Genomic DNA, 19,330 nt, shown 5'->3' on the forward strand with positions numbered 1-19,330 from the left:
GTACGTTTATAAATGGAATATTATTTTTATGTACGTGTACTGTGTACGCTTGTCTTGCGAGGAAGTCTTCGCTTGGATTACTCGTATTGAAAAACAGTTGCACACTCTGACCGATCAAACGGTCTCGTTTTTCACGTGGTTCGGTGTTTATTAAAACGCAATTAGACGCTGCGCTCTAATGTCGGTATGTTGCACGGCGCAGTGCACGGCATATAATATCTGTACCGAACGGCGGACGTTTGCGTTATTTCATTACCACTGTCAGTTTCTCGCTTTCATCGTACGCGTGGTTCGTTTTTTTTCTTCCGGTAAATTAATTTTAAACCATAGCGTTTGTCGTTATTAAAAAATTTTTTTTTTTTTTTTTAAAAACGCAATTGACCTATGCAACGCGAAAACGATTACATTCGTCATTTCCCAACGTCAATAACGTTTCGTCCGCGTCCAGCGTCTTATACGTGCACGTAAAATAAACGTACCATCATGGCAATGTCCGCACGCGATAGACATTTGTAACATTTCGCGTACCGAGCGCGGTACATTTCTCCACGACGAATTCAACACGCGACCGCAGCAGGCCCGACGTCAGATATTTTCCGCTCTAAAGCGAAAATCGTATTGCCGCCCACCTCACTAAATACATTACGAATCAGAATTACAGTATGCCGCGATCATTTGTCGCAGCGAGCCACTGAAGCCGGGACTGTGCGCAGGAATCGTCCAAAAGAGGGGACTCAAAATTAAATTTATTATGTTAGGTAAAAAGTCGATAGAAAAATAAAATGCACGTTGCAATGTCGAAAATCAACATATGTCAATAAATGCCTGAACATCTTGAACAGCTTGACCTGTCAGTGAAAACGCGTTTTATAGATTCACAACGACAATAGGTGGAAAATGTCCGAAAATTAAATAGAAAAAGGCGTCAAATCGAGAAAAATCGAGCACTATTATAACGAAGATAGACAACTACGTATGAATTGTCTAGCCAGTTTGAATGTGTGGAATGAGGATTAGGTATACTCTTAGTGAAAATATTCTCAATTTGGGGGGGGGGGTTAGGTTGGAAACCCCAAAACTCCCTCTTGCGCACCGTCCGGACTGAAACTAACAGTGAAGACGCGTCAACATAATCGTTGCCATCCGTCGTCGACGTTTATCCAATTTTACCGCTTCGATTTCTTTAAAATTGTACGCCGCTCCGAAGCAACGCATGACTCGTTTGTGTCCCAGCGACGGGCCGTGACCGCGGTCACCATTTGTCGTTTCGAAAAACGCCATATGCTAATGTCCCAAAATTTGAATGACGTTTGACAATTTCCAGTCTTAAAAATGCGCGTCGACGTAGGATCTCAAGCGTACATGTTTCGCGTCGTACAAGAAGTTTAATTAAGGATATTCCGTCTGGATATACTACAAGTGACGACGTCGCGTGAATGTTTTTCGTCTTCACGCATCGCCGTGAAGATACGAGTGGACGGATAGTATTATACACGCCGTAACTCCGTAGTTGTCCGGATTAAAGTATTTTTAGACAGACTTCATTAAACCGTCATTGGAGACGGTCGGATGTGTTATGTGTGCACAAATTAAGTATCAAGTTTAAACTTTGGCATATTTATAGGATACAGTTGAGCCGGCCGAAAAAGAAAAAAAAATTAGAACAGTTCTATTGCACATTGAATTCTCGGTAATCTGTAAATCGTGTTGTAGTCGAACCGAAGAACGCATAAAAAATTATGTTATAATACGAATAAAAAAATTGCATTTTTATCTCATCAGTGAAAATATCATCGTTTCAACAGCAGCGATGTCTGATAAAAGGCAAGTCAATAGTTATACTGCCGATAATGGTATTACGAATACTTTGATTTTAACATTTTATGTTATTCGTGATTTACATTTAATCTACTGAAAACGTGAAAACGTTTGGATGCACTAGTATACAGTTAAGCGGAGACAAAATACAGCATAATAAGGAGTTTGTACAATTAATATGATTATAAAACTTCTGTCCAAGTATAGATGGGGAAAAGTACAACTGTAATAATTTATACAGATGGGTCAATACAAAGTTATAGGTAACACTTATGGCGATATTATGTTTGACTGATAATTTATTATTATTAATAATACGAATACCGAGAATTTATTGATTTAAGTTTATGAGCATTAAAAATTGCATAACTCGCGATAATGCACAGCGTTTTTAAAAATATTAGAATTATCATTGGACTAAGAGAAATCACCGAATTAAATAATGTGTACGACGCGATAACCTTTAACGCGTTTGAATAATATATTAAAATGTACATTATAATGTTATGATTCCATGTTAAACTATATATATTGTATTCGTTTACAAGTACAGCTATATACAGTCTGCATGTTCACGCATTATAAACAAATAAACTGCAGTTACTCGTGCAGCACTGTATGTCAAAAATGAGCTAACGAATTGCAGAAACGCGAATATATTTTTTCCCTATTTACTCGTTTACCGTAATCGAAGGTTCGAATGAAAATCCTGACTCGTCGCGGTAAGAATAAGAAACTCACAAGGAAGTTAAAACGAAATATTTTCAAGACCTGCAACTATTGCGATACCGATAAGAGGACGACAGTACATTTTGCGAGTGGATTCGATTTTTTCGACATGACCGTTTCGCGAGGTATGATTACGCACGTCTGCAGTGCACAGAACAGGAGTGTTATTCGAAATGTATTCAAATGTTTGGAAATCGGTTTTGAAATATTCGTACATAATTGGTTAGCCGCGATGAGTGTTTTGCGAACGATGATCGTTGTAGAACCGCCTACTGAAAACACCGTTATAATAATACATACCGTGTGCAACCGAAACGTTTAACTTCTTTTGCAATAATAATAACGATATTGCGCGGCCTGCAGGGACCAAACAATTACAAATGAAAACGATACGAACCGACTGGCTGTAATAATAACTATTGAAGTGGAGTGTTGTTTGAACATAGGTTTTTTTTTTTATTACACTCCAATACGGTAATGGACGTATCACAGTAATTATTGTACACGTGGGTTTTCCTGTCGACCCATGCACGGGGTACGTGCCTGTGGATCTGCGCGCAGGGCTGCAGTAATGTTTGCATTGCACGACGATGACCGGGCTCGACTGGTGGACGAGTTGTTTGTCCGCGTGAATCAAACCACGCGTGCACACGCACGGCCGAACGTCCAAACAGCAGAGTTCGTCGCCGTCATCGTTTTTTTTTCCTTTTTGTCGTCGGCCGAAAAAAACACACGCGCACGCCTCCGAACCGTTGGCACACTTAGTCTATGGTCAGACTAGACCCGGCATCGGCCGGATTAACGTTCGGCCGAAAAAAACAAAATATTTTGTTTTCATCCGACATCGGCCGTAAACGACCGAATTTCTCGGATGTAATGTGACCGGGTACAATTGAATTTTATACTTTTATTTTTTTCGTCCGTATTCCGCCGTGTTCGGCAATCGTTGTCTGATCTAGTTTGATCGTAGACTTACGCGAGTTCCAGTAGACTTCGGTTGCCGCGCATCGCAGTCGTGAGACATATTTTTACATATTTTCGTAGGAACGTATCCGGAGAAAAATGCCAACTACATTATCACGTGTCTACGAAATCTTTCGGGGCGTAGCCACTGCTGTGTACAGATCCGTATCGATGCGCGTGTTTTGGTATATTTTGTTTTTTTCTCTATAAATCCCGACAATGATGGTATTTCGTCTTCCGGTCGCATGCGCAACGCACGCAAGGACGACGAACGAGAGAGTAATTTATTTTTATTCGCAGCAGACGCGTTCGGCCCAAGGGTAACGATAAATATCGCTCTAGCAGGACGAATTCCAGTACCGTGCAAAAGCGTCGGCTTTTGGAGATGAAACGGTATTCGGTTGATTATACGAACAGCCGTCGTATCGTTCGCCGGTATTCAAACGAACAATCGGGCGCAACAATATTTTGATACACAACGTAATCATAAATTTTATTTTCCACAATAGTTTCGGGCCGCGACGAAGTACAGTTGAACGCGACGCCGTATCGTAAAAATCGCTAAGGTGATCGTTTTAATTTATAGTAATTGCACGTAGGCTGTAATTTTTTTAATGACATTGTTTACACACGCGCGCGACGAGAACCTTACCTAACTTAACGAGGTGTTATTCGATGATTTTTCATGGAAAAAAAACGATAATTATGTGTAGTTGGACGTCGGTTACCGGCGGTGAAGGACGAGAATCGTTTTCGAACGCGGTTTGAAAACAAAATCGCGGCGCACGATGTGTACCGATTTCTACGTGGTGCGCTCGGGCGGTTTTTTTTTTTTAACAAAACGTTCGAGACGTTCTCGACGCAGTCCGATGACGAGAGGATCGCGCAGCAACGTGAGCTAGTTTTTCGGAGCAGTTATCATGGCTGAGATTAACGATAGTTTCATTATCATTCTGTTCGTTATCACTAAATATAATATAAAATCTATAAATATGATAAACAATTTAAACTCTGACGTTATTAGCCCTATTAATATCTACAGTGAATTAGAATATTCGTTATTTTTCAATTTACCATATGTCTTTGCAGTGTCATCAGATAAGAGGGAGGGGGAAATCGACCTCTCGGATACAAGGGGGACAAAACTATAATTTGGAAAATAATGAAAAATAGTTCCTGTGTCACCGGTCTTGATATTCTCTCAAATGTATACAGTACAATAAACTCTATGCATTTTGATTCCTCAATGTTTCTAAGCTGAGGCCCCTTTGACAGTGCCGATCACCCCCAGTCCCACTTCTAGTTGCAGCACAGTTTGGATGTTGGAATAGTTATAATTATTTTTGAACATCATTTTTTTATTGTTTATAAGATCAGAACATTAAGTTCAGTGTCGTATATAGAAAAAAACCAGTCGTATAATATTTACCTATTTGATATTATATATTAGTGATAACAAACACAGGATGATAATGAAACTATCAATAGTTTTAGCCATGATAACTGTTCCGAAAAACTAGCTCACATTGCTGTTGCGATCCTCTCGTGTTCGATGAAATGCATTTTCTACCGGGGGGGGGGGGGGAACAAAAAATCGTTTCCGGAAACAGTAATAATATCACTGATTGTTACTCCGGCGCGCACACCTTAAACGAAACGCGACGCACACCATTAGGCGCGTCTGTCGTGCACGTGAAAGTCGACCCTTAGCGCGGGAAGAGAAGGGAAAAAAAAACTTTTTCCCGTGGACGGTACGCGCGACCGATTCCGAGAACCGAATTCGATACGTCACAACAACGTTATCGTTTTCGCGTCCAGCTCGGTCTCGTCCGGCCACCGGGACCCGTCCGACTGGTTGCCGCGAGAAATTTCCTAATCGGGCGCACGCGGTTCAACGAATGGGATTTTTTTTTCTCCCCCTGAGCGAGCTCGGACCGCTCCGAGATGTGCCACTCTCGCACGTACGAGGCCACGTTTTTACTTTTCAGACGGTAGCGCGAAATTTCTACGACGTTCGTCGTCGTCGTCGCGCGCAGTTCCTTTTCTGTCCGTCCGCTTGTCTCTCTCTCTCACTCTCTCTCTCTCTCTCTCTCCCATCCCCTCTCAACGGTTCCGTCGAATTATGATGTGTGTTCAATGTCGTTCGAACAATTTTTATTGTACGCCCGCATCATCCGAAGGATCAATAAACCCCGGCAATTTTCGTCTGACAGGAAAAAAAAAACAACGTATACGGAGGATAGACCTTGAACATCATTGTACATTGTTTTGCGATTGAAAACCCTTTTTGTCACTGCTGCTGCTGCTGCTGCAGTTCTATTATAGTTGTCTGCACGGGTTTAGGGAAAAAATTACTCGCTTAAATTTTTATTGTACTCGAAAAATTCAATACACACAGACGCTATTGTCGCTAGAGGTTCGTGAAACGCACATTCTGCGGATTTGCATGGGCGGTTTAAGATTTAAGTTTTCGCAATAATGAGAACGTATACGTATACGCGCACTACAACGCGTTTTCAGGTCCATTGTGTTTCGTGTAAAATTTGTTCAGGCGCGTCTGCCGCGCGACCGAAACAACAATAGACGCGTAGACGCGCCTTTTGATCCTGATACGGTATACGCGCGTTGTAGGACATCGTTTTTCACGCGCGCACTCTTTGCAGTCAACGTCGTTCGTCGAGCCCCAACCCACGGTTCCAGGAGAGGTTTTCAGCATGTGGGCGAAAACCTAAGCGTTAACCATGTCCAAATGACCTTTACTTATTATTTTAAAAATTATCGTTTATTATGTGTAAAACAATTGAATCTTAAGCGTACTATAAATGGCTGTATCACCACTCGAGCTCAGCTTAATGGCGTAGGGAATATTCGTTATTTTATTTATACTTTGTATATAATATTGGGTTAATCAAATCAGTAAGAGATCCTCGATTGGAACAAATTTTAATTTTTTTTTACGCGCACAATGATGCAGTGTAGTATGTATGCTCTACTGCGGGATAAATGCTATGATACGTTACATTCGAAGACCGTAATACGGACCAGATTTGCTCAAGCGTATCGTAACGCGGGCTTGAAGGTTTGAGGTTATTTGTGCGTACACGTTGGACACAACAATACCGTCAATAGTGGCTGTACGATTATTGTCAAGACATTTTTTTTTTGGACCGCTACTGCAGGCCCGCGGTGCATCGTACCGAAACGTACGGTTCGACTGTAGCAGAGACATTTCTAGACCGGCTTCCGAGACGAGTGTAGCGAAATGTCTACAGAGAAATTTAATTATACGTGGTAGTGATTGGTGAGACAGATTGGGACCCACGGGGTTAACCGAAACGTCCACGTGTTCAGCTCGTTTCATCTGCGTTGTCGAAAACGAAAACGGATTTCAACTGACACACTACAACGTTAGCGTTCATATTTCCAAACGTGCATCAGAAACAAATAAAACGTTTCATTTCCTCTTCGGTAAACATAAGTATGTTTATACATACGTAAGTAAGAATAAGTAAGTTTATACATAGGTATATACGTATGTATAAACCGTGTTCGATTATATCTCGAAAAATAATGTTCTAATCTCACATTATTTAAATAATACTTTTTAAAACGATATCGGGAGATAATTTTTTTTTTTTTAAATAAAACAAGAAACCACGGTTAAATAAAATCACGGGCCGAAATCATATAATTGGTCTATCGTCGTGTACCACGCACACCGATGTTGCAACATAATTATTCTTGTTGGCACGTATGCCGACTGCAATTTACGGTCGATTATCAAAACAATATTAACTTGTAGATGCTGTAAGTATACTCGTATAATGTGTTTTGGTGATATTTTACTTAATATTTTCATCGAATCATCAACGGTTTCGTCAAGTCATTTTCGGATAATGATAGTATGCGTGCTCGTTCAACGCAGTAAAATTGCTTATAATTGTAACGTGTTTTAATTTTCGTCCTTCGGGTAATAATTTACGATTAAGACTATTCGTACGCGCGTTACGTACGTATATATTATGTACGTACGTACATTTATATATCCGTAAATAATACCATGCACTACAATATGCGTAGATATAATAAAAACGTTGAAAAACCAATTTTTTTTTTCTTTCGTGGATTTATAATGGATGCGTATACCCAGTTTAGATCGTTTTTGATGTGTGCTACGCGAACAAAGGTATAGTTATTTCTAACATGATACACGTGCCACTATATATCTGCCGATCGTCGGGTGTGAATACACATAAAAATCTTATTGTATAATACATACGCGTACCTATTTATGTACATGTGGCGTACGTGTATTGTGTACCGTTAAACACGTGATCGTGCTCGGGTTTTTTGGTAGGATTTAATAGCAACGAAATACGGGTAGCTCGCGAACATGAGTATAATATATTGATTCAGGTTCTCTGTATAATTGAACCCTTGGACGAGAAAACAACGAATCTAAGACGCAACTAACATGCGTTCGTTCGTATTTCCGTAAAACTCTCGACCTATTGGAGACCACCTATATCGTCTACGCGCACATTAACTATAACATGTACGTGTATACGGTTTGAAAAAAAAAAATGAAAAAAGATTATGACAAAATTGGAGGATGAAAAAAAAATATAGGATCGTTTTTATTGTCTTCGTCTGGCCCGTCGTCGTGGTAAAGAGAGGGTCGTGCAGATGAGTATATAGGTACGTCCATGTACTAAACAGGATTGTTATCGCGGTAACCGGTTGTTGGTTACGTTGCTCAGTCCCGGGCAGACGGGTAGCTGTCACACTCGCAGTACGTGTGCGTCATATAATACACGTAGAAAATATCCAAGTCGGCGATAACCGTCGTCGCCGTCACCCTAGAACGATCGAAATTCTCGAGGAGATTATTCGGGCTGACCACTACCGGGGATGCTCAAAGTTTTCGGTGTCGTTTTCCTCGTCGGATTTTTTCCAAACGTAGTCCATCAGAAAATGATTAAAACATTTATTAGAAGAAGAACGTAAATATAAAAACAACTAGCCTGCCGCGACACGTATGTTTCGATTGGTCCGTAACGCAAGAGCTTAAGAAACGCATACACCGTGGTATTGTTGTGTATCACGATGACAACATTTTTACTACAGTGTATGGTCTCTTTTTTTTTTGGTGCATTAAGTCCTAGAGAACAAGACGCAACCATATGTACTCGTATGATGCTTTATCGCGTTGTACACGTACTCATGCTTATTCGACGGGAGGCAAAGGCAATATTATATCAGTGATAAAAAAAAAAAAAAAAAAAATTAGGTGATTAACACACGTTTCTCGCATTTTATACACTTGCACAAGACGAGAAAACATAGAAAACTCGAACACAGCAACGGAAAAGAAAAACTGATTTATTCGTTGTGACTGAAACGAACCCGTAGCAGTGTATTTCGCGTTGCGTACAAGGAAAAAATAAATAAAAAAAAAGCGGCAGACCAAACGATACGAATATCGTAGGCCGCAAGAAATTTATACTTGTTGACTACATATATATATAGTTATCTTTCACTCATAATAGTATACAACGCAAACAAGTGGAATTAATTTAGGATATTGTTTCATATATTTTTTATATTTTTATTCAGAAAAAATTGGATACAATTTAAACGTTACGTTGGAAAAGAAAAAAAAACAGCTTTGTAAAACAAATAATTTTATATAATTTTCTTATTGTGTGCAAATTTGATAGAAAAAAAAACAAAAAAAACACAATTCGGGAATTACTCAAGAAAAAAAATATACCTAACTAGTTTGACTGGTTATAATAGATAAAGTTTATTTGTTTATTAATAACATAATTTATGCTTGGTGGTTCGTAAGAAAATGAGGTGGTTTAGATGTGTGTCAAGGTAGGATGAATCAATGTTACACATTATAAGTTTTTGCGAATTGTGGAGAGTAATATTGTACGCTAATAATAGTAATGCCACCGACAAATCAAATATTTCATTCATTGGATATATTATGTTTGCCAACGTTAAATGGAAATTGGTTGTGGTTGAATTTGTTTTTTAACAAGGGGTTTGTATAATATATAATAATTACTACGTCGCGTACAAAACGTCAGTACAAAGACATATCAACCATTGATGATGTGAACGGTTATACGCAAATATGTTATTTGTAGTTGTAATAATACGTATTGATAATATTTGGATATTTAATAAACGTATGTCAAATAATTATTAGCTTTGCGTTAGGGTATTGATCTCTAAACATTGTAATGCGATCAACGTGTAAAAATAATTCAACCATTAAAATTCTATCCATTGACGTAGCAACATTGTTGATCTGTGATTGAAATCGATTTACGTTCAGGACCATAGTCGTATTGACAATAATTATTACTTCGGTGCACGCGAAACGTCAATATTATAACATGCACTTACGTTGTAGACATTCGGGATATGGACAGTTAGTGTGTGTAGTTTTAATAACACGTCACGAGATTCTCGAATAGTTAATTTGCGTATTAAAAGCAAAAGTCAACATGATAATTATTAGCTGTTGCAGTGCATGGATTATTATTATAACTAATCGGGTATGCGCTTTCGGTGTTCATTTTATCGATTTCAATATCAAGTTTAATTGAACGACGAGGAAGTAACATTTGTTTCGTTTGAAGTGTATTCAATTAAACACATTATTATATTAATTATACACTGAACGATTAAAATGTATTTTTGAGCTTTAAAGATTAGACTATACTAGCGTTTCCCAATCTGTAGGTCGTGACTGAGCATTGGGTCGCAACATTTTTTTGATGTATCGCTGTTCGTGAATTAATGAAAATAAATTTATTTTAGTTATCAAAATATGATTATACTTACAAGAATTGAGTCATGTAGCATTGCGTTGAACTATATGATATAATTCCTTGTATTAAAATATTTATTAATGTTATTCTATTAAATCATAATAGATTTTTTATTTTTATTTTTTTTTTTTTTTTGAGGGTCATCTACCCAACCCAAAGGACATTTATGGGCAGCTTTAGCATAAAGGTTTGGGAAACACTGAATTATACAATGTATCGGGACGGGTAACCTGTAAGTCAAAATATTTTATTAATTATAATAATTATTATAATTTAATCAGTAAAATTATACACTTTGTTACAAGTAAAATTAATCGAACACCAAAACTCGATTCTTCTAGTAAATTCAAAACGACCTTTTTCGTGAACTAATTTCATGTTATACTGAAGTTATTGGAATTGGAAGTTTCGTTAAACCAACACTAAACGTCGAGAATTAAAATAAACTAGACACAATTGAGTAATAAGGTTCCTAAATACGAGAGACATGTTATCAAATGACCCCGACAAAACAATCATATTGATTGAAATAATAATGATAAGGTGAAAAATCATGCGGTCAAGGTAAATTATAAGACGTTTAGTGCCGAAGGTTTAAAATGACGGGCAGGTCTAAGTAGACGCACAAATGTGTAGACGAAAACAGCATGAAAACAATTTTAATAATAAAAATCATTACACATTACATCAACACACTTATGTTCAATGAACTCGTGAGGTATTAAGTATGTAATCTCAGGCACTTGAGACGAAAATTGAGATAAAGTCGTATTTTGTTTTATTCGAAGCGAAGTTGATACGCAGAAATCATGAACATACCAGTGAAATTTGTTACTACTTAAAATATTGCAAAATTAAGTTGTAAACCGTTTGAGCGCAGGCATTGCCCAGGCAAACATTTTTTTTTTTTTTTACGTGATAATTTGCTCGCCTTATAAGGTGTATATTATGTCAGTAACTGTTTTTGAAACGCCGACGGTAGAAGTTTCAACGACTCTACGAGACTGCATAATAAGAAGGTGAAAATTAATTACGCAAGATAATTTTATTTATATATTGTGATATAATTGCATTTGTATTTGCATAGAAATAAAGACGACCTCAACCGGTTGAATAAACATTTACTAAATAAGTAAACCAAATTTTATAACAAGCTGCGGTACTTTAAATATTACTTGTTTTTTTTTTTTTAAACTGTTATGAAGTGTGTTTATATTAATATATTAAAGAACATTTAACATTGAACAAATTATTTTGAATCAAGTTGCATAAAATACACTTGAGAAAAATTTCAAAAACATCAAAATATATATTTACCTAGAAAAAATGATTGACAATGCGATAACGAATAAGAAATAAGATTTAAATTCATGAAATAGTAAGATAAAATAAAGATTAAAGTAAATCTATAATATTAATTAACAGTTGCCCATCAAATAAATAAATGTTTAGGAACCCTGAAAACGTTATAAGTTCATCATTATTGAAACCATCTCCTCTACAAATTTGATAATTATTAGTAAATACAAATGATAATTTATCTTGATGGGTTATGGTATAATACAATTTATTATATATGATTTAAAATGTTGAACAGATCTATCTGTGACTGCATAAATGTTTATAGATAAGTATAAGTACATACGAGCGTTATATATATACTGATCATAATAAGTTATGGTTAATCGTGATTGAAGATAGGTAGAAACCTTTGATTATAGATTAATTAATTTACATTTCATAATGTTCATATATATATCACGAGTCTAAAAGAAAATAATTATAATTATATTGATTATAATAGGCGTAACGGTAAGTGTTGGAACGATGTAACATATTATACGTTGTTGTATTATTCGCAAGAAAATAAAAATAAAAAAATACACTTGTATGTCGACGTATTGCGTTATAGCCGGTGAATCGGTTCACATTTTCTAGTTGTAAATATATCGGAAGGCATTTTTGCTTTCACTCGACGCAGCGGCGGGCGGCGGCTGCGTGTGACGATGACAAACGGAACCGCCGCACACATGTTGGCCGAGCCGAAATATTTATCGGCGAAAAACGTCGGCAAGTCAATTATGCTACACATCTCTACGTCGAGTTTCGGGTCACGTTCGGGATGAACGTTAGTATGACGTTACGAACCCTTAAGGGGGGGGGGGAAGTATCAAAAATCTATTGTAGCCGTGTGTTATCTTAACGGCCAGAAGCTGTTTTCAGTTTTTACCGAACAAAAGACCACGGACCATATGTGTACGCGCAAAACAATATACACGTATATGGTATACATACGTACACACATATATATATATATATATTACACGGTTCGCCTCCGGGTCCGTTTTCCTGTGCGCTACCCTATAGGACAATGCGGGTTTTCAAGTTAATTGAATACATTTTACACGACCAGATGGTGCACACGCGTACTACAGCACACACGCGCGCGCGCGCGCGCGTAATATAAGTATTACATGTTTTGAACGGCGTAAATCCTTCGGATAATCCGAAAATAAAAATAAAACGAAATGGCGGTGTACGCACACTGTGTAGCGCACAACTCGCAAAAGACGCAACTTTGCGCGTGGTGAGCGTGTGTGTGTGTGTGCGAGTCTGGACAGGGAAAACGTGAGAAAACCCGATCGTGTGGGATGCTCGATATAACGTGTTCTGTGTATATTTTTCCCGTGATAAATCGCCTCGTACAGGGTGACCCGAAAACACGTGTAAAGGGCCTTAAGTGTTTAAAAAAGGGCACGGTTGCACGTGTACGGCACTGTATATTGTACACGTACTACACACAACAACAGCGGTGCGTAATAGTACGCGCAAACGTCCGTTCTCGTATATGTTTCCTGTTGTAAATCATTTGCTCGTTTCCCACTGTCGTCGGTTGCCCGTGCACTTGTATTATGTACACTTTGTCGCTGTTTTTTTTTTCTCATTCCGTCCACCGCGCGCTGCCATTCGTGTAGATAAATTGAACTTAATTACTTAATCGTCCGGAAACGCACCCTCACTTTCGCGACAAAGTAATAACCGATGCAGCTACTGCCGACGGTGCCTAATAACGGATTTGTTAGTTTTGACCTTACGTAATAACATGAACCGTAGGAAAGCTCGGCTCTCGGCGCACACTCGCGGACTCGTGGGCGTTATGTTATACACACACACACGATGTAAACCGTGAATAACTATAACTAGAAAGAAATATTCTTGTTAAACGTATACGTATGTTTGTGTATTGCATATCAGAGAACATTTTTTTTTGGTTTTCCCGTGACCCAGTAAAGTATTGTATCTTGTTCGTGCACAATTGATATCAGGGACACTCGGAGGAAGGACAGTGGGGATCATTTCCCCCTGAGATTTTTCATGTCAGAAAATTAGAAGTTTTTTACATAAACCCGATCCCGACTACTCATATCGAGTATTCAGTGACTATTCGCTCCTCTCCTGATCTACATTCTACGTGCGTTCCTGATCGATTTACATTTCAATGACAATTAAATGACTTGTGATGCTAACGAGGCTTACAAAGAATTTTAGCTATTAATTATAAAACCATAAAACTCAATCGTGGTGGCACGAATTTTTTTTTTTTTTTAATTTTATTACGTAATATAATAGTTAATATACCTGATGTGGGTTCTTATATGTTTACGAACAGAGAATAGAAAAATACAGTCACGTACTTAATCTTTAAAAATTACTAGACGTATTAAAGTATATATCTCCCATATTCCCTCGTTATACTCGTAGAAGATTTCATTACAGAGAAAAAAAAAGTGTTTTGTGGTACTTTTTAACCTTGATTTTTGAAATTGTATACACTTTAATTGCATAATCAAATCTGGAAATTATCTTCTTTCCAACCGATTTCTGTTCTTTGTATTATTTCGGAAGATTCCGATCGTTCGAAACTAACATGTTATTGGATACAGAACGAAATACAATTGAATTTACTCTCGAAAAGATTTGTTTTGATTTTTATCGCAACACAATACAAACGAAGACGAGTAACGACTAACGGAGATTCAATAATTTTCTTCCAAACGAGAAAATCGTAAACGTGTATCGTTTTTAATATCACATCGATGTATACCAGCATACGCTTTTTTCTTTTGATAGAAACGGGTGCATCGGTTCCACAAATTTGATATGTAAATGTGCCACACACCGTACCTCCTGAACCCGAATCGTCCTCGAATTCCATCGCGGACCATTAACAGACGGGTCCCGCACTTTATGTGTGTCATCGGCCGAAACGAAGGCTATGATTTGATTTGATTGGCCCGTGCACAGGGTACGTCGAGCGTCCTTACGCGGATAACAGCGTGCAGCGCTGGATCGTAATACAACGCATAAAGGATAGAACGAACATCCTTGTCGTTCGGCCAGGCGCAGTCCCGAGGAGAGGTACTTGGATCATGCTCCCCCAGGCTTTTCAAAAATTTAAATTTTTTAATACATTTTTGTCCTTGTGAACTATAAAATCCCGATTATTTAATTAGATACCTACCTAACAATTTTATTTTGCCTAAAAAACCATATTATGAGGTGTGTATCATACTATACGTATATGTACTGTGTCTCAGTACTAATTTGGGGAAACTACTATTATCAGTTTATACTTAAAACGCCCTCTCCCTTGGTAAGTCTCTGAGGCCGCGCCTGGTATTTTCGCGCGGTCTACTCGTATTATTATCATCATTTTATTCGAACGCTTCGCGTAGAAATAAATATACCGGGGCGCAACGTACTTACGGATACGAACGACCCCGTTTATAAAACTTGGCGAACCGATTTCAATAGCGACGCACCGCGAACGATATTGTCCAATCGCAAACGCCGGATATCGCACGTTCGGTTTACGGTCACGGGAAACGGATTGAAATTCGAGTCGTCGTTACGAGCGCGTCATCGGAGGGTTACAACTCACGTTTCGACCAAAGTCCGACCGATGGTGGTGGTAGTGACGGCGACCACAATATGTGTGACCGCACCTATATACATTTTTCCTGTTTTATTTTTTTTTTCCTGTGCGATGCAATGTTAATGGATTGTGTATGGGTACGACACCTGGGTCAAATGTATGTCCAGTTATGTATCGGATAAAATTTGGACATGAAATGTCGATAGATTGTAAAAGTATAAAAGATATCCCGTGAAATATAAATGTATGAATACGGTGTAGAATGTCTTTGGTACAATAGAATCATAATTTCTTTTACCTGCATTATCGGCATCGATACAATATATGTGGCGTCATTGTCACTTTCATCATTATCGACGGTCCAAAGGGACCGATAGAGACGGGTGCGACTCCGCGTTATATCAATACCGGCTATTTATTTTCTACGGACACAAATAGTTTTTGTGCGTTTAACCTTGGGATTGTTTGTACAAAAAAAAAAAAAAAATGCCGGATGTTTGATGATAAAGGTTTTAACGAAATCCACGCGTTTAAACTAAAAACTACGGTTATTCTGAGAGGTTATTTTTTTGACACTTCGTTCCAAGTGAAATTGATAGGTGCGTATGATCTCGGTATGCGAATTGATGTCGTCGTACACAGACAAATATATATATATATATATATATATATATATAAATATACAATATTCAAATCGGCAGTGGTACTTGGGATTCGACACGTTGTTTACTAGGTATACGCAGATGTACAAATAAACGAATACGAAAACAAAGTTTGAAATATTATTGTACGTGCATCATTAAATAATGATTGATTAAATTTTCTTTGTTGATTTAAAACTATTAAGAACGTATGCATGTAACGCTCTGCAGTAAATTCAAGTTTCCAATGGATTTTAATTGTATTACGTTAGGTATTAATGTTCGCGAGAGGGAAAATATCGGTAATGACTGTTGACTGTCGTAGTGCTGGTGGTTCCCACCAACTGCGCGTGCAATTTTACCACTGATAACCCGAGTGTAGTGATGTGGCAATAAAAAATTGGTGGTATATTCGTGTAGCGAAACAGTAACGTAATAGTAATGAATTGCACAAGACCAAGGCAAGCAATAAAAACCATAAGAAGAATAAAGTCATCGCTTTCGTTTGTTCGTCACTGTATGTTCGTTTTGTTTATCGCACAAAAGCCTTTTATAGTTTTAGAAAGGTAAAAAAAAAAAGTATTCGCGTAACTTATAAGTGTATTAATTTCGTACCGGTCAAACGATTCCACGAGGTTATCGATGATTACGGTTATCGTTATAGAAAAAAAGTGTTCGCTTTACTTGAAAACGTTGTTGTATACACATTAACAACTAACCTACGAACGAATGTGTGAGACAATTGTTTAACGTTGTCGTAGATCAAAATCTCCACGAGTGATGCAGCAATGTTTCGCATCGATTCAATCGAGCAAGCTGTAGAACGGACACGAGACATGAAAATTGTCCGGAAGTATCTTATAGGTGTTTTCAAAAACACAATATAATGTGTGTGTGTGTGTGTGTGTGTGTGTGTGGGTACAACGAAATGATTCGAAGAAAAAATAAGTGCGAGCTTATTAATACGTAATAAATACGAGCTTAACGTATGATATAGCGCACCACGTAATCGAGAGCCGCGGACGCGGAGAAAGATTGAAATTACGTAATCGTAATATTCTACAACACGAATTTCACGTCCGCACAACGTCGAAATAGAAAATAAATTATAATTACAATAACAAAATCAAATGTTTTCTTTAAATATTTGTCTATGTAATCGTAGGTTCGTGATTACGTGTATGATTTATACCGCAGACATTAATATAAATGATGTGTATTTGTTTTTACATTAACCTCTGTAACCCCCGCTACATGTTTATATAGAACATACCTTAATTTTATTGTATCGGTGGCTTTTTATTTTAAATAATCGTACCGCGTTATCGGATCATTTCCTCTTGATTTTGATTTTATCGATTCCATGTTTACTGTGTTATCGTTTAAGTCTTTACCCGTATCCAATAAACCCGGAATGTGTTTTATGAAAATTTGATCTGGATTCGTGAGAATTTGTTAATTTTGTTGTACCATGCGTTACGTACAAATATCTACAAAATGTGTTCGAAATCCACTTTCAGAGATATCATTACAATAAACGTTTTATCACAAGACAGTTTTATTTGCATCTTACTCATTAGTTTTTGAACATATGTGTTTAATCAAAAATAAATGAATAATTATATTAAATGTTATAGAATCATATAAATCTAGATTCTCGAACAGTTTTTAAATATATAGAACTATAAATTTTATTAGAGTAAAACATTCAAACATTAATATATATTCATAAATATAATTAATATCTGTCTACATGATTAATTTATCGAAATAAGCTGTTTCATTTAAAATTCAGTAGTTAACATAAAAATGTTAATTTGTTATAATACGGGTATCCAATAATCGAACAATTATACGTCTTATGACTTTGGTAAACACAATGTACATAATATTTGCGTTATTATGGCAAATTAAGCGATAGCAATATTTATACAGCTGAGAAACGAACAGCTCCGGGAAATATTCATTCAACCCGTGCAATAATTCCATCTCGTTAATCAAAATAATGCAATAGGTAATAATTATTATGTTGCCGAGAGTCAAAGCACAAGCGCATAATTAAAATGTATGGCAACGACCGTGGTGTAGTAATACGGACTAATGGAGAAGATAATATCTCGATGTTATAATGCGCCATTTATTTCGATGTTCATTAAACGGGTTTTTGTTCGAAACAAGGTTAAGGTCGATCGGGAAGTATTTCCTTAATAAAAATGTGATATTTAAATGAATACGGCTTAACGAAAACGAAAGTTAATCAAGAATGAACGTTACGTATGAAGTTCGAAAAATTTTTATTATTTTATCCGTGTCGGAAACAATGTATCAACATTTTCAATTATTCAAAACAAAAGCACCCGAAGAAACGTTTATTGATAACACCGCAACAGGACGCTGAGCCGTAATGCCGACAACGTGTTTATAGCGTTTTTTCACCCCATCTCAACACCCCACGTTCGTTGTTTTACTGCTAAAGCGATATTTTATTCAGAGTACGTTTCATGTCATCATTTATTATAATTCTACGCCCTTCTGTCTGAATCCCACCAGCCACGCCCGGGGAAACCTATCTACAGGCCGCTCATCAAGTAAAACCGCCACCGGAGGTAAACGCATACACGACTATTAAATTCAATTTAAGACTAAACAATGAATGTATTTTTTTCCCTCGACAGTCAATTTACATGTTTTCGGGTAAATGATTTTTACCTTGTGTGTTTAATTCATTTTTCTGTTGTTTTTTTTTTTTTTTTAAATTTCAATAGTTTTAAAACATATTCGCGAAACCGGAAGACGAAATATTCGTAGGCTGTAAGTCTTCTAAAAATCCTTGACCGTGATAAAAAGTGCCAACTATTGTTGTTGGCATATTTAAATACTTTTAATAGCCGCTGTCCTAATACATCTGTCGGAAATCGTTCTAATTATAAAGCAGTGGTAACCGCGCGTCAGATGGATTACAATTTTTGCTGAAAACGAAAGTGCGTTTATCGCTGCCGGCTAGTGTACATGGGCCAACGGTTTCCGGAGACACGATCCGTCTAAATTTGGAACGCGTGCACCGGTAACAATTGTTATATCGGAAAAGCAACTGAATCCGGCGAGCGGAGCGAAGTAAATAATATTTATGAAGAGATAGAAAAAAAAAAAAAAAAAAAAACAAACAAACATAGCGTATACCTGGGTGGTAAAAATAACCTTTGCATCGGAACGCAGCGGGGTAACGCCTACCCCTCCTCGCGCGGGCCGATGACAAAACGCCGTGTAAAATGCCAAGAAAATCGGCGAGCGAGCGAGCGCGGTGAACGTGCATTTCGAAAAGCGCGGGTCGCGCGCGTGACAAGGGCGTACAGCGCGCGAAAACCGGAACGACGGTTTCGAAATGGGGGGGGGGG

General features: G+C 37.5%; 1 long non-coding RNA gene across 2 annotated transcripts in view; it reads left to right on the forward strand.

The window, feature by feature from the left end:
- Positions 1 to 19,330, forward strand: part of LOC112684363 — a 60,134-nt gene that overhangs the window by 12,218 nt on the left and 28,586 nt on the right. Inside the window, exon 3 of one of the 2 annotated variants that reach the window (XR_003148691.1) lies at positions 10,497 to 10,569. The exons of the other annotated variant lie outside the window; for it this stretch is intronic. This is a non-coding gene — a long non-coding RNA (uncharacterized LOC112684363). Of the gene's footprint in view, positions 1 to 10,496; positions 10,570 to 19,330 lie in introns of those variants that run through there. 2 annotated transcript variants of the gene reach the window in all.

The sequence above is a fragment of the Sipha flava genome, unplaced genomic scaffold (genome assembly GCF_003268045.1).
Source record: "Sipha flava isolate LNK unplaced genomic scaffold, YSA_version1 105_pilon_pilon, whole genome shotgun sequence".
Classification (NCBI taxonomy): domain Eukaryota; kingdom Metazoa; phylum Arthropoda; class Insecta; order Hemiptera; family Aphididae; genus Sipha; species Sipha flava.